This window comes from Schistocerca piceifrons, unplaced genomic scaffold (genome assembly GCF_021461385.2).
Source record: "Schistocerca piceifrons isolate TAMUIC-IGC-003096 unplaced genomic scaffold, iqSchPice1.1 HiC_scaffold_330, whole genome shotgun sequence".
Classification (NCBI taxonomy): Eukaryota; Metazoa; Arthropoda; class Insecta; order Orthoptera; family Acrididae; genus Schistocerca; species Schistocerca piceifrons.
Window position 1 is genome coordinate 19,550 of NW_025728549.1, and position 13,044 is coordinate 32,593.

The following is a 13,044-nucleotide window of genomic DNA, read 5'->3' on the forward strand; positions in this document are numbered from 1 at the left end:
GAGAAACGGGCACGCAATGAAATTACTACGAGCAGCGGAATAAAGGAAGAAGAGACGCTGGTCCACTGTTGGACTGCTACCATAGAAATGTTACATGGCAATACGCAGAGCAATTCCCGAGGCCCGTTAGCTCAGTCGGTTAGAGCGTCGTGCTAATAACGCGAAGGTCGTGGGTTCGATCCCCCCACGGGCCACTACGATTTCACTCTTTCAAAAAGGCAACGCCGATTTCGGCGGGGAAGTATGGTAACAAAGAAGTCGTCACATTGTGTGGGAGCTGATAGGGGACCAGAACGCGACTTGTCGGGACGCGCTAAAACACTTCACTGGTCACAGCACGGTGAACACAAAGTTTCTCGTCCGATCACCGCTACTGCGCGAAGCTGGGCGTTGTCAGTGCTTGGGCGGGTGACCGCCTGCGAACACAGGGCACTGCCGACGGTTTCAATTCGTATTACTCTTTCCTCTTCGGTTTCGGAGCTGCAGCGCTATTCGGTCAAGGGCACTGGCGCCACGTTTTGCCTCTCGGTATGCCAAGTCGCGCCGTGCGGCCACAGTGAAATGAAGGAGCGTGTTGTAAAATTTTCAACAAAGAAAAAAAAAAAAAAAAAAAAGAAATGTACTAGTAATAAAACTGAATTTGTCTGACAGAACATGTAACATCAGACAATACATGATAACAGGCAGCAGGTATTTACTTGAGGCATAAGTAATGTGGTGGCCGCCTCGCCATACCTCTCTCAGTCGTTTCGCGTGCTTGTCCTCTTGATATAGGCCGATTGGAGAGCGTCAGCTCTCGCGTCAGCTGAGCAAAGTCGAGACAAGTCGAGACTCAAGGGGAATCGACGCACACACTATAGGGTGGCATGAAAGCGAGTAAGAGGGGGAAAGAAACATTAATTTAAAGACGCGTGGCAAAAGTACTCATACGCAAAAGTAAAAGCCGGCTGCGGTGGCCGGGAATCGAACCCGGATCAACTGCTTGGAAGGCAACTATGCTGACCATTACACCACCACCGCACGGTTTCCGTCCGCGCACGCCGCGCTGTGTCTGCTTCCCGCCTGTCGGCGGCGGCTCAAGGTGGTCGTAGCTGTAGGCGCATTACGGGGTAGGCGAGCGCATCCAGACAGCGTCTCTACGCACATTTCGCGTCCTTTGGCAAGAGTCGTCGCGTGCGTGCGCCGCAAGAGTACTTAGGCGATCGCGTTCGGGCGTCATTTTTAAGCAGTGCAGTGCAGTTCAGGATTCAGCGTGTGTAGCATTCTCTCGAGAGGATGCGACGGCGCTGGACGGCAGTCCCACTTTCCCCTCAGACGTCTGCCGCGGAAAGCACCAGGAAGCTGTGAACTAGCTGAGCATCGGTGGTTCAGTGGTAGAATGCTCGCCTGCCACGCGGGCGGCCCGGGTTCGATTCCCGGCCGATGCATCATTTTGTTTTTTCTCCGATAGTGGTGCTGCGTGTCTTTCGCACTCGAACTGCGTGAGCCATGAGAATGAACCGCGGGATTTCCGTGTGGGAATAACCAAACATGCAGCGCGCACGACTGCTCGTTTGGACTGTTGTGCGCTATTGTACATACTGGCGTCGGCCTAGCATCGCAAGTTGCCTGTCGCGCCGGGAATGCACGTGTAGCAACAGAAAAAAATGAGCCAGGAAGTGCAGACTCTCTACCACTGGTATTTGGTACTTACCGAGATTCCAGAAGGCCTGGCGATCACCTGCCTCGGTAGCGCAGTAGGCAGCGCGTAAGTCTCATAATCTTAAGGTCGTGAGTTCGATCCTCACCCGGGGCATTTAATTTACTTTCGTCCACAGCTAAATCGACGGCTCTGGGGTTTGCGAAGGAGCAAAACACTTTGTACTTTGTTATCCTCAAGGCTTCAACGACTCAGCGTGATAATGTTTACTTCCCGTTATTACTACTTGCAGTTCTTATGTGAAATTTTCAAGGAAAAAAGTACTAGTAATAATACTGAATTTCGTACGATATAACGTGTAAAGTCACACAATGTATGACCTGCTGTACGATGACAGGCAGCAGGTATTTACTTGCGAAATAAGTAAATAAATATTACTACTTACAGCTTTGCTTTTCCTCCTACCGCTGTAACAACGAGGCATAAAGCAATGAATTGTGACTTTTGCCATGCGCGCCTCGCCATGGGCGCGCGAAAAGATGCTCGCAAACAGGGAAAGTGCGACACGGAAAGCGAGTGGACCGGGTGTAAACCCCGAGTAAAACTTGCGCGTCCGGTGTGGTCTAGTGGCTAGGATACCTGGCCTTCACCCAGGAGGCCCGGGTTCGATTCCCGGTACTGGAACGGAATTTTTCGGCAAAAGTCACGACAAGTTTTGACCCTGCGAAAGGCTGTTTCACGTCCTCCTCGCATTATAGCTACTGGTTCATAAACGTCAGCTGAAAACAGTCGAGAGAAACGGGCACGCAATGAAATTACTACGAGCAGCGGAATAAAGGAAGAAGAGACGCTGGTCCACTGTTGGACTGCTACCATAGAAATGTTACATGGCAATACGCAGAGCAATTCCCGAGGCCCGTTAGCTCAGTCGGTTAGAGCGTCGTGCTAATAACGCGAAGGTCGTGGGTTCGATCCCCCCACGGGCCACTACGATTTCACTCTTTCAAAAAGGCAACGCCGATTTCGGCGGGGAAGTATGGTAACAAAGAAGTCGTCACATTGTGTGGGAGCTGATAGGGGACCAGAACGCGACTTGTCGGGACGCGCTAAAACACTTCACTGGTCACAGCACGGTGAACACAAAGTTTCTCGTCCGATCACCGCTACTGCGCGAAGCTGGGCGTTGTCAGTGCTTGGGCGGGTGACCGCCTGCGAACACAGGGCACTGCCGACGGTTTCAATTCGTATTACTCTTTCCTCTTCGGTTTCGGAGCTGCAGCGCTATTCGGTCAAGGGCACTGGCGCCACGTTTTGCCTCTCGGTATGCCAAGTCGCGCCGTGCGGCCACAGTGAAATGAAGGAGCGTGTTGTAAAATTTTCAACAAAGAAAAAAAAAAAAAAAAAAGAAATGTACTAGTAATAAAACTGAATTTGTCTGACAGAACATGTAACATCAGACAATACATGATAACAGGCAGCAGGTATTTACTTGAGGCATAAGTAATGTGGTGGCCGCCTCGCCATACCTCTCTCAGTCGTTTCGCGTGCTTGTCCTCTTGATATAGGCCGATTGGAGAGCGTCAGCTCTCGCGTCAGCTGAGCAAAGTCGAGACAAGTCGAGACTCAAGGGTGATCGACGCACACACTATAGGGTGGCATGAAAGCGAGTAAGAGGGGGAAAGAAACATTAATTTAAAGACGCGTGGCAAAAGTACTCATACGCAAAAGTAAAAGCCGGCTGCGGTGGCCGGGAATCGAACCCGGATCAACTGCTTGGAAGGCAACTATGCTGACCATTACACCACCACCGCACGGTTTCCGTCCGCGCACGCCGCGCTGTGTCTGCTTCCCGCCTGTCGGCGGCGGCTCAAGGTGGTCGTAGCTGTAGGCGCATTACGGGGTAGGCGAGCGCATCCAGACAGCGTCTCTACGCACATTTCGCGTCCTTTGGCAAGAGTCGTCGCGTGCGTGCGCCGCAAGAGTACTTAGGCGATCGCGTTCGGGCGTCATTTTTAAGCAGTGCAGTGCAGTTCAGGATTCAGCGTGTGTAGCATTCTCTCGAGAGGATGCGACGGCGCTGGACGGCAGTCCCACTTTCCCCTCAGACGTCTGCCGCGGAAAGCACCAGGAAGCTGTGAACTAGCTGAGCATCGGTGGTTCAGTGGTAGAATGCTCGCCTGCCACGCGGGCGGCCCGGGTTCGATTCCCGGCCGATGCATCATTTTGTTTTTTCTCCGATAGTGGTGCTGCGTGTCTTTCGCACTCGAACTGCGTGAGCCATGAGAATGAACCGCGGGATTTCCGTGTGGGAATAACCAAACATGCAGCGCGCACGACTGCTCGTTTGGACTGTTGTGCGCTATTGTACATACTGGCGTCGGCCTAGCATCGCAAGTTGCCTGTCGCGCCGGGAATGCACGTGTAGCAACAGAAAAAAATGAGCCAGGAAGTGCAGACTCTCTACCACTGGTATTTGGTACTTACCGAGATTCCAGAAGGCCTGGCGATCACCTGCCTCGGTAGCGCAGTAGGCAGCGCGTAAGTCTCATAATCTTAAGGTCGTGAGTTCGATCCTCACCCGGGGCATTTAATTTACTTTCGTCCACAGCTAAATCGACGGCTCTGGGGTTTGCGAAGGAGCAAAACACTTTGTACTTTGTTATCCTCAAGGCTTCAACGACTCAGCGTGATAATGTTTACTTCCCGTTATTACTACTTGCAGTTCTTATGTGAAATTTTCAAGGAAAAAAGTACTAGTAATAATACTGAATTTCGTACGATATAACGTGTAAAGTCACACAATGTATGACCTGCTGTACGATGACAGGCAGCAGGTATTTACTTGCGAAATAAGTAAATAAATATTACTACTTACAGCTTTGCTTTTCCTCCTACCGCTGTAACAACGAGGCATAAAGCAATGAATTGTGACTTTTGCCATGCGCGCCTCGCCATGGGCGCGCGAAAAGATGCTCGCAAACAGGGAAAGTGCGACACGGAAAGCGAGTGGACCGGGTGTAAACCCCGAGTAAAACTTGCGCGTCCGGTGTGGTCTAGTGGCTAGGATACCTGGCCTTCACCCAGGAGGCCCGGGTTCGATTCCCGGTACCGGAACGGAATTTTTCGGCAAAAGTCACGACAAGTTTTGACCCTGCGAAAGGCTGTTTCACGTCCTCCTCGCATTATAGCTACTGGTTCATAAACGTCAGCTGAAAACAGTCGAGAGAAACGGGCACGCAATGAAATTACTACGAGCAGCGGAATAAAGGAAGAAGAGACGCTGGTCCACTGTTGGACTGCTACCATAGAAATGTTACATGGCAATACGCAGAGCAATTCCCGAGGCCCGTTAGCTCAGTCGGTTAGAGCGTCGTGCTAATAACGCGAAGGTCGTGGGTTCGATCCCCCCACGGGCCACTACGATTTCACTCTTTCAAAAAGGCAACGCCGATTTCGGCGGGGAAGTATGGTAACAAAGAAGTCGTCACATTGTGTGGGAGCTGATAGGGGACCAGAACGCGACTTGTCGGGACGCGCTAAAACACTTCACTGGTCACAGCACGGTGAACACAAAGTTTCTCGTCCGATCACCGCTACTGCGCGAAGCTGGGCGTTGTCAGTGCTTGGGCGGGTGACCGCCTGCGAACACAGGGCACTGCCGACGGTTTCAATTCGTATTACTCTTTCCTCTTCGGTTTCGGAGCTGCAGCGCTATTCGGTCAAGGGCACTGGCGCCACGTTTTGCCTCTCGGTATGCCAAGTCGCGCCGTGCGGCCACAGTGAAATGAAGGAGCGTGTTGTAAAATTTTCAACAAAGAAAAAAAAAAAAAAAAAGAAATGTACTAGTAATAAAACTGAATTTGTCTGACAGAACATGTAACATCAGACAATACATGATAACAGGCAGCAGGTATTTACTTGAGGCATAAGTAATGTGGTGGCCGCCTCGCCATACCTCTCTCAGTCGTTTCGCGTGCTTGTCCTCTTGATATAGGCCGATTGGAGAGCGTCAGCTCTCGCGTCAGCTGAGCAAAGTCGAGACAAGTCGAGACTCAAGGGGAATCGACGCACACACTATAGGGTGGCATGAAAGCGAGTAAGAGGGGGAAAGAAACATTAATTTAAAGACGCGTGGCAAAAGTACTCATACGCAAAAGTAAAAGCCGGCTGCGGTGGCCGGGAATCGAACCCGGATCAACTGCTTGGAAGGCAACTATGCTGACCATTACACCACCACCGCACGGTTTCCGTCCGCGCACGCCGCGCTGTGTCTGCTTCCCGCCTGTCGGCGGCGGCTCAAGGTGGTCGTAGCTGTAGGCGCATTACGGGGTAGGCGAGCGCATCCAGACAGCGTCTCTACGCACATTTCGCGTCCTTTGGCAAGAGTCGTCGCGTGCGTGCGCCGCAAGAGTACTTAGGCGATCGCGTTCGGGCGTCATTTTTAAGCAGTGCAGTGCAGTTCAGGATTCAGCGTGTGTAGCATTCTCTCGAGAGGATGCGACGGCGCTGGACGGCAGTCCCACTTTCCCCTCAGACGTCTGCCGCGGAAAGCACCAGGAAGCTGTGAACTAGCTGAGCATCGGTGGTTCAGTGGTAGAATGCTCGCCTGCCACGCGGGCGGCCCGGGTTCGATTCCCGGCCGATGCATCATTTTGTTTTTTCTCCGATAGTGGTGCTGCGTGTCTTTCGCACTCGAACTGCGTGAGCCATGAGAATGAACCGCGGGATTTCCGTGTGGGAATAACCAAACATGCAGCGCGCACGACTGCTCGTTTGGACTGTTGTGCGCTATTGTACATACTGGCGTCGGCCTAGCATCGCAAGTTGCCTGTCGCGCCGGGAATGCACGTGTAGCAACAGAAAAAAATGAGCCAGGAAGTGCAGACTCTCTACCACTGGTATTTGGTACTTACCGAGATTCCAGAAGGCCTGGCGATCACCTGCCTCGGTAGCGCAGTAGGCAGCGCGTAAGTCTCATAATCTTAAGGTCGTGAGTTCGATCCTCACCCGGGGCATTTAATTTACTTTCGTCCACAGCTAAATCGACGGCTCTGGGGTTTGCGAAGGAGCAAAACACTTTGTACTTTGTTATCCTCAAGGCTTCAACGACTCAGCGTGATAATGTTTACTTCCCGTTATTACTACTTGCAGTTCTTATGTGAAATTTTCAAGGAAAAAAGTACTAGTAATAATACTGAATTTCGTACGATATAACGTGTAAAGTCACACAATGTATGACCTGCTGTACGATGACAGGCAGCAGGTATTTACTTGCGAAATAAGTAAATAAATATTACTACTTACAGCTTTGCTTTTCCTCCTACCGCTGTAACAACGAGGCATAAAGCAATGAATTGTGACTTTTGCCATGCGCGCCTCGCCATGGGCGCGCGAAAAGATGCTCGCAAACAGGGAAAGTGCGACACGGAAAGCGAGTGGACCGGGTGTAAACCCCGAGTAAAACTTGCGCGTCCGGTGTGGTCTAGTGGCTAGGATACCTGGCCTTCACCCAGGAGGCCCGGGTTCGATTCCCGGTACTGGAACGGAATTTTTCGGCAAAAGTCACGACAAGTTTTGACCCTGCGAAAGGCTGTTTCACGTCCTCCTCGCATTATAGCTACTGGTTCATAAACGTCAGCTGAAAACAGTCGAGAGAAACGGGCACGCAATGAAATTACTACGAGCAGCGGAATAAAGGAAGAAGAGACGCTGGTCCACTGTTGGACTGCTACCATAGAAATGTTACATGGCAATACGCAGAGCAATTCCCGAGGCCCGTTAGCTCAGTCGGTTAGAGCGTCGTGCTAATAACGCGAAGGTCGTGGGTTCGATCCCCCCACGGGCCACTACGATTTCACTCTTTCAAAAAGGCAACGCCGATTTCGGCGGGGAAGTATGGTAACAAAGAAGTCGTCACATTGTGTGGGAGCTGATAGGGGACCAGAACGCGACTTGTCGGGACGCGCTAAAACACTTCACTGGTCACAGCACGGTGAACACAAAGTTTCTCGTCCGATCACCGCTACTGCGCGAAGCTGGGCGTTGTCAGTGCTTGGGCGGGTGACCGCCTGCGAACACAGGGCACTGCCGACGGTTTCAATTCGTATTACTCTTTCCTCTTCGGTTTCGGAGCTGCAGCGCTATTCGGTCAAGGGCACTGGCGCCACGTTTTGCCTCTCGGTATGCCAAGTCGCGCCGTGCGGCCACAGTGAAATGAAGGAGCGTGTTGTAAAATTTTCAACAAAGAAAAAAAAAAAAAAAAAAGAAATGTACTAGTAATAAAACTGAATTTGTCTGACAGAACATGTAACATCAGACAATACATGATAACAGGCAGCAGGTATTTACTTGAGGCATAAGTAATGTGGTGGCCGCCTCGCCATACCTCTCTCAGTCGTTTCGCGTGCTTGTCCTCTTGATATAGGCCGATTGGAGAGCGTCAGCTCTCGCGTCAGCTGAGCAAAGTCGAGACAAGTCGAGACTCAAGGGTGATCGACGCACACACTATAGGGTGGCATGAAAGCGAGTAAGAGGGGGAAAGAAACATTAATTTAAAGACGCGTGGCAAAAGTACTCATACGCAAAAGTAAAAGCCGGCTGCGGTGGCCGGGAATCGAACCCGGATCAACTGCTTGGAAGGCAACTATGCTGACCATTACACCACCACCGCACGGTTTCCGTCCGCGCACGCCGCGCTGTGTCTGCTTCCCGCCTGTCGGCGGCGGCTCAAGGTGGTCGTAGCTGTAGGCGCATTACGGGGTAGGCGAGCGCATCCAGACAGCGTCTCTACGCACATTTCGCGTCCTTTGGCAAGAGTCGTCGCGTGCGTGCGCCGCAAGAGTACTTAGGCGATCGCGTTCGGGCGTCATTTTTAAGCAGTGCAGTGCAGTTCAGGATTCAGCGTGTGTAGCATTCTCTCGAGAGGATGCGACGGCGCTGGACGGCAGTCCCACTTTCCCCTCAGACGTCTGCCGCGGAAAGCACCAGGAAGCTGTGAACTAGCTGAGCATCGGTGGTTCAGTGGTAGAATGCTCGCCTGCCACGCGGGCGGCCCGGGTTCGATTCCCGGCCGATGCATCATTTTGTTTTTTCTCCGATAGTGGTGCTGCGTGTCTTTCGCACTCGAACTGCGTGAGCCATGAGAATGAACCGCGGGATTTCCGTGTGGGAATAACCAAACATGCAGCGCGCACGACTGCTCGTTTGGACTGTTGTGCGCTATTGTACATACTGGCGTCGGCCTAGCATCGCAAGTTGCCTGTCGCGCCGGGAATGCACGTGTAGCAACAGAAAAAAATGAGCCAGGAAGTGCAGACTCTCTACCACTGGTATTTGGTACTTACCGAGATTCCAGAAGGCCTGGCGATCACCTGCCTCGGTAGCGCAGTAGGCAGCGCGTAAGTCTCATAATCTTAAGGTCGTGAGTTCGATCCTCACCCGGGGCATTTAATTTACTTTCGTCCACAGCTAAATCGACGGCTCTGGGGTTTGCGAAGGAGCAAAACACTTTGTACTTTGTTATCCTCAAGGCTTCAACGACTCAGCGTGATAATGTTTACTTCCCGTTATTACTACTTGCAGTTCTTATGTGAAATTTTCAAGGAAAAAAGTACTAGTAATAATACTGAATTTCGTACGATATAACGTGTAAAGTCACACAATGTATGACCTGCTGTACGATGACAGGCAGCAGGTATTTACTTGCGAAATAAGTAAATAAATATTACTACTTACAGCTTTGCTTTTCCTCCTACCGCTGTAACAACGAGGCATAAAGCAATGAATTGTGACTTTTGCCATGCGCGCCTCGCCATGGGCGCGCGAAAAGATGCTCGCAAACAGGGAAAGTGCGACACGGAAAGCGAGTGGACCGGGTGTAAACCCCGAGTAAAACTTGCGCGTCCGGTGTGGTCTAGTGGCTAGGATACCTGGCCTTCACCCAGGAGGCCCGGGTTCGATTCCCGGTACCGGAACGGAATTTTTCGGCAAAAGTCACGACAAGTTTTGACCCTGCGAAAGGCTGTTTCACGTCCTCCTCGCATTATAGCTACTGGTTCATAAACGTCAGCTGAAAACAGTCGAGAGAAACGGGCACGCAATGAAATTACTACGAGCAGCGGAATAAAGGAAGAAGAGACGCTGGTCCACTGTTGGACTGCTACCATAGAAATGTTACATGGCAATACGCAGAGCAATTCCCGAGGCCCGTTAGCTCAGTCGGTTAGAGCGTCGTGCTAATAACGCGAAGGTCGTGGGTTCGATCCCCCCACGGGCCACTACGATTTCACTCTTTCAAAAAGGCAACGCCGATTTCGGCGGGGAAGTATGGTAACAAAGAAGTCGTCACATTGTGTGGGAGCTGATAGGGGACCAGAACGCGACTTGTCGGGACGCGCTAAAACACTTCACTGGTCACAGCACGGTGAACACAAAGTTTCTCGTCCGATCACCGCTACTGCGCGAAGCTGGGCGTTGTCAGTGCTTGGGCGGGTGACCGCCTGCGAACACAGGGCACTGCCGACGGTTTCAATTCGTATTACTCTTTCCTCTTCGGTTTCGGAGCTGCAGCGCTATTCGGTCAAGGGCACTGGCGCCACGTTTTGCCTCTCGGTATGCCAAGTCGCGCCGTGCGGCCACAGTGAAATGAAGGAGCGTGTTGTAAAATTTTCAACAAAGAAAAAAAAAAAAAAAAAGAAATGTACTAGTAATAAAACTGAATTTGTCTGACAGAACATGTAACATCAGACAATACATGATAACAGGCAGCAGGTATTTACTTGAGGCATAAGTAATGTGGTGGCCGCCTCGCCATACCTCTCTCAGTCGTTTCGCGTGCTTGTCCTCTTGATATAGGCCGATTGGAGAGCGTCAGCTCTCGCGTCAGCTGAGCAAAGTCGAGACAAGTCGAGACTCAAGGGGAATCGACGCACACACTATAGGGTGGCATGAAAGCGAGTAAGAGGGGGAAAGAAACATTAATTTAAAGACGCGTGGCAAAAGTACTCATACGCAAAAGTAAAAGCCGGCTGCGGTGGCCGGGAATCGAACCCGGATCAACTGCTTGGAAGGCAACTATGCTGACCATTACACCACCACCGCACGGTTTCCGTCCGCGCACGCCGCGCTGTGTCTGCTTCCCGCCTGTCGGCGGCGGCTCAAGGTGGTCGTAGCTGTAGGCGCATTACGGGGTAGGCGAGCGCATCCAGACAGCGTCTCTACGCACATTTCGCGTCCTTTGGCAAGAGTCGTCGCGTGCGTGCGCCGCAAGAGTACTTAGGCGATCGCGTTCGGGCGTCATTTTTAAGCAGTGCAGTGCAGTTCAGGATTCAGCGTGTGTAGCATTCTCTCGAGAGGATGCGACGGCGCTGGACGGCAGTCCCACTTTCCCCTCAGACGTCTGCCGCGGAAAGCACCAGGAAGCTGTGAACTAGCTGAGCATCGGTGGTTCAGTGGTAGAATGCTCGCCTGCCACGCGGGCGGCCCGGGTTCGATTCCCGGCCGATGCATCATTTTGTTTTTTCTCCGATAGTGGTGCTGCGTGTCTTTCGCACTCGAACTGCGTGAGCCATGAGAATGAACCGCGGGATTTCCGTGTGGGAATAACCAAACATGCAGCGCGCACGACTGCTCGTTTGGACTGTTGTGCGCTATTGTACATACTGGCGTCGGCCTAGCATCGCAAGTTGCCTGTCGCGCCGGGAATGCACGTGTAGCAACAGAAAAAAATGAGCCAGGAAGTGCAGACTCTCTACCACTGGTATTTGGTACTTACCGAGATTCCAGAAGGCCTGGCGATCACCTGCCTCGGTAGCGCAGTAGGCAGCGCGTAAGTCTCATAATCTTAAGGTCGTGAGTTCGATCCTCACCCGGGGCATTTAATTTACTTTCGTCCACAGCTAAATCGACGGCTCTGGGGTTTGCGAAGGAGCAAAACACTTTGTACTTTGTTATCCTCAAGGCTTCAACGACTCAGCGTGATAATGTTTACTTCCCGTTATTACTACTTGCAGTTCTTATGTGAAATTTTCAAGGAAAAAAGTACTAGTAATAATACTGAATTTCGTACGATATAACGTGTAAAGTCACACAATGTATGACCTGCTGTACGATGACAGGCAGCAGGTATTTACTTGCGAAATAAGTAAATAAATATTACTACTTACAGCTTTGCTTTTCCTCCTACCGCTGTAACAACGAGGCATAAAGCAATGAATTGTGACTTTTGCCATGCGCGCCTCGCCATGGGCGCGCGAAAAGATGCTCGCAAACAGGGAAAGTGCGACACGGAAAGCGAGTGGACCGGGTGTAAACCCCGAGTAAAACTTGCGCGTCCGGTGTGGTCTAGTGGCTAGGATACCTGGCCTTCACCCAGGAGGCCCGGGTTCGATTCCCGGTACTGGAACGGAATTTTTCGGCAAAAGTCACGACAAGTTTTGACCCTGCGAAAGGCTGTTTCACGTCCTCCTCGCATTATAGCTACTGGTTCATAAACGTCAGCTGAAAACAGTCGAGAGAAACGGGCACGCAATGAAATTACTACGAGCAGCGGAATAAAGGAAGAAGAGACGCTGGTCCACTGTTGGACTGCTACCATAGAAATGTTACATGGCAATACGCAGAGCAATTCCCGAGGCCCGTTAGCTCAGTCGGTTAGAGCGTCGTGCTAATAACGCGAAGGTCGTGGGTTCGATCCCCCCACGGGCCACTACGATTTCACTCTTTCAAAAAGGCAACGCCGATTTCGGCGGGGAAGTATGGTAACAAAGAAGTCGTCACATTGTGTGGGAGCTGATAGGGGACCAGAACGCGACTTGTCGGGACGCGCTAAAACACTTCACTGGTCACAGCACGGTGAACACAAAGTTTCTCGTCCGATCACCGCTACTGCGCGAAGCTGGGCGTTGTCAGTGCTTGGGCGGGTGACCGCCTGCGAACACAGGGCACTGCCGACGGTTTCAATTCGTATTACTCTTTCCTCTTCGGTTTCGGAGCTGCAGCGCTATTCGGTCAAGGGCACTGGCGCCACGTTTTGCCTCTCGGTATGCCAAGTCGCGCCGTGCGGCCACAGTGAAATGAAGGAGCGTGTTGTAAAATTTTCAACAAAGAAAAAAAAAAAAAAAAGAAATGTACTAGTAATAAAACTGAATTTGTCTGACAGAACATGTAACATCAGACAATACATGATAACAGGCAGCAGGTATTTACTTGAGGCATAAGTAATGTGGTGGCCGCCTCGCCATACCTCTCTCAGTCGTTTCGCGTGCTTGTCCTCTTGATATAGGCCGATTGGAGAGCGTCAGCTCTCGCGTCAGCTGAGCAAAGTCGAGACAAGTCGAGACTCAAGGGGAATCGACGCACACACTATAGGGTGGCATGAAAGCGAGTAAGAGGGGGAAAGAAACATT

At 51.5% G+C, this 13,044-nt stretch overlaps 26 non-coding genes across 26 annotated transcripts; 21 read left to right on the forward strand and 5 right to left on the reverse strand.

The window, feature by feature from the left end:
* The first annotated feature begins 120 nt into the window (after window positions 1-120).
* Window positions 121-194, forward strand: Trnai-aau. The gene has a single exon. It is a non-coding gene; the product is annotated as a tRNA-Ile (tRNA).
* A 754-nt stretch (window positions 195-948) lies between these two features.
* On the reverse strand, window positions 949-1,020 carry Trnag-ucc. The gene has a single exon. It is a non-coding gene; the product is annotated as a tRNA-Gly (tRNA).
* A 336-nt stretch (window positions 1,021-1,356) lies between these two features.
* Window positions 1,357-1,427, forward strand: Trnag-gcc. Its single transcript has one exon. It is a non-coding gene; the product is annotated as a tRNA-Gly (tRNA).
* Window positions 1,428-1,722: 295 nt separating this feature from the next.
* Window positions 1,723-1,795, forward strand: Trnam-cau. The gene has a single exon. It is a non-coding gene; the product is annotated as a tRNA-Met (tRNA).
* A 456-nt stretch (window positions 1,796-2,251) lies between these two features.
* Window positions 2,252-2,323, forward strand: Trnae-uuc. Its single transcript has one exon. It is a non-coding gene; the product is annotated as a tRNA-Glu (tRNA).
* A 229-nt stretch (window positions 2,324-2,552) lies between these two features.
* Trnai-aau lies at window positions 2,553-2,626 on the forward strand. Its single transcript has one exon. It is a non-coding gene; the product is annotated as a tRNA-Ile (tRNA).
* Window positions 2,627-3,378: 752 nt separating this feature from the next.
* Trnag-ucc lies at window positions 3,379-3,450 on the reverse strand. The gene has a single exon. It is a non-coding gene; the product is annotated as a tRNA-Gly (tRNA).
* A 336-nt stretch (window positions 3,451-3,786) lies between these two features.
* Trnag-gcc lies at window positions 3,787-3,857 on the forward strand. The gene has a single exon. It is a non-coding gene; the product is annotated as a tRNA-Gly (tRNA).
* A 295-nt stretch (window positions 3,858-4,152) lies between these two features.
* Window positions 4,153-4,225, forward strand: Trnam-cau. The gene has a single exon. It is a non-coding gene; the product is annotated as a tRNA-Met (tRNA).
* A 456-nt stretch (window positions 4,226-4,681) lies between these two features.
* On the forward strand, window positions 4,682-4,753 carry Trnae-uuc. The gene has a single exon. It is a non-coding gene; the product is annotated as a tRNA-Glu (tRNA).
* Window positions 4,754-4,982: 229 nt separating this feature from the next.
* Window positions 4,983-5,056, forward strand: Trnai-aau. Its single transcript has one exon. It is a non-coding gene; the product is annotated as a tRNA-Ile (tRNA).
* Window positions 5,057-5,807: 751 nt separating this feature from the next.
* On the reverse strand, window positions 5,808-5,879 carry Trnag-ucc. Its single transcript has one exon. It is a non-coding gene; the product is annotated as a tRNA-Gly (tRNA).
* Window positions 5,880-6,215: 336 nt separating this feature from the next.
* Trnag-gcc lies at window positions 6,216-6,286 on the forward strand. The gene has a single exon. It is a non-coding gene; the product is annotated as a tRNA-Gly (tRNA).
* A 295-nt stretch (window positions 6,287-6,581) lies between these two features.
* Trnam-cau lies at window positions 6,582-6,654 on the forward strand. Its single transcript has one exon. It is a non-coding gene; the product is annotated as a tRNA-Met (tRNA).
* A 456-nt stretch (window positions 6,655-7,110) lies between these two features.
* On the forward strand, window positions 7,111-7,182 carry Trnae-uuc. Its single transcript has one exon. It is a non-coding gene; the product is annotated as a tRNA-Glu (tRNA).
* A 229-nt stretch (window positions 7,183-7,411) lies between these two features.
* Window positions 7,412-7,485, forward strand: Trnai-aau. Its single transcript has one exon. It is a non-coding gene; the product is annotated as a tRNA-Ile (tRNA).
* Window positions 7,486-8,237: 752 nt separating this feature from the next.
* Window positions 8,238-8,309, reverse strand: Trnag-ucc. The gene has a single exon. It is a non-coding gene; the product is annotated as a tRNA-Gly (tRNA).
* Window positions 8,310-8,645: 336 nt separating this feature from the next.
* Window positions 8,646-8,716, forward strand: Trnag-gcc. Its single transcript has one exon. It is a non-coding gene; the product is annotated as a tRNA-Gly (tRNA).
* Window positions 8,717-9,011: 295 nt separating this feature from the next.
* Trnam-cau lies at window positions 9,012-9,084 on the forward strand. Its single transcript has one exon. It is a non-coding gene; the product is annotated as a tRNA-Met (tRNA).
* Window positions 9,085-9,540: 456 nt separating this feature from the next.
* On the forward strand, window positions 9,541-9,612 carry Trnae-uuc. The gene has a single exon. It is a non-coding gene; the product is annotated as a tRNA-Glu (tRNA).
* Window positions 9,613-9,841: 229 nt separating this feature from the next.
* Window positions 9,842-9,915, forward strand: Trnai-aau. Its single transcript has one exon. It is a non-coding gene; the product is annotated as a tRNA-Ile (tRNA).
* A 751-nt stretch (window positions 9,916-10,666) lies between these two features.
* Trnag-ucc lies at window positions 10,667-10,738 on the reverse strand. The gene has a single exon. It is a non-coding gene; the product is annotated as a tRNA-Gly (tRNA).
* A 336-nt stretch (window positions 10,739-11,074) lies between these two features.
* On the forward strand, window positions 11,075-11,145 carry Trnag-gcc. The gene has a single exon. It is a non-coding gene; the product is annotated as a tRNA-Gly (tRNA).
* A 295-nt stretch (window positions 11,146-11,440) lies between these two features.
* Window positions 11,441-11,513, forward strand: Trnam-cau. Its single transcript has one exon. It is a non-coding gene; the product is annotated as a tRNA-Met (tRNA).
* Window positions 11,514-11,969: 456 nt separating this feature from the next.
* Trnae-uuc lies at window positions 11,970-12,041 on the forward strand. The gene has a single exon. It is a non-coding gene; the product is annotated as a tRNA-Glu (tRNA).
* A 229-nt stretch (window positions 12,042-12,270) lies between these two features.
* Trnai-aau lies at window positions 12,271-12,344 on the forward strand. Its single transcript has one exon. It is a non-coding gene; the product is annotated as a tRNA-Ile (tRNA).
* The last annotated feature ends 700 nt before the right edge of the window (window positions 12,345-13,044 follow it).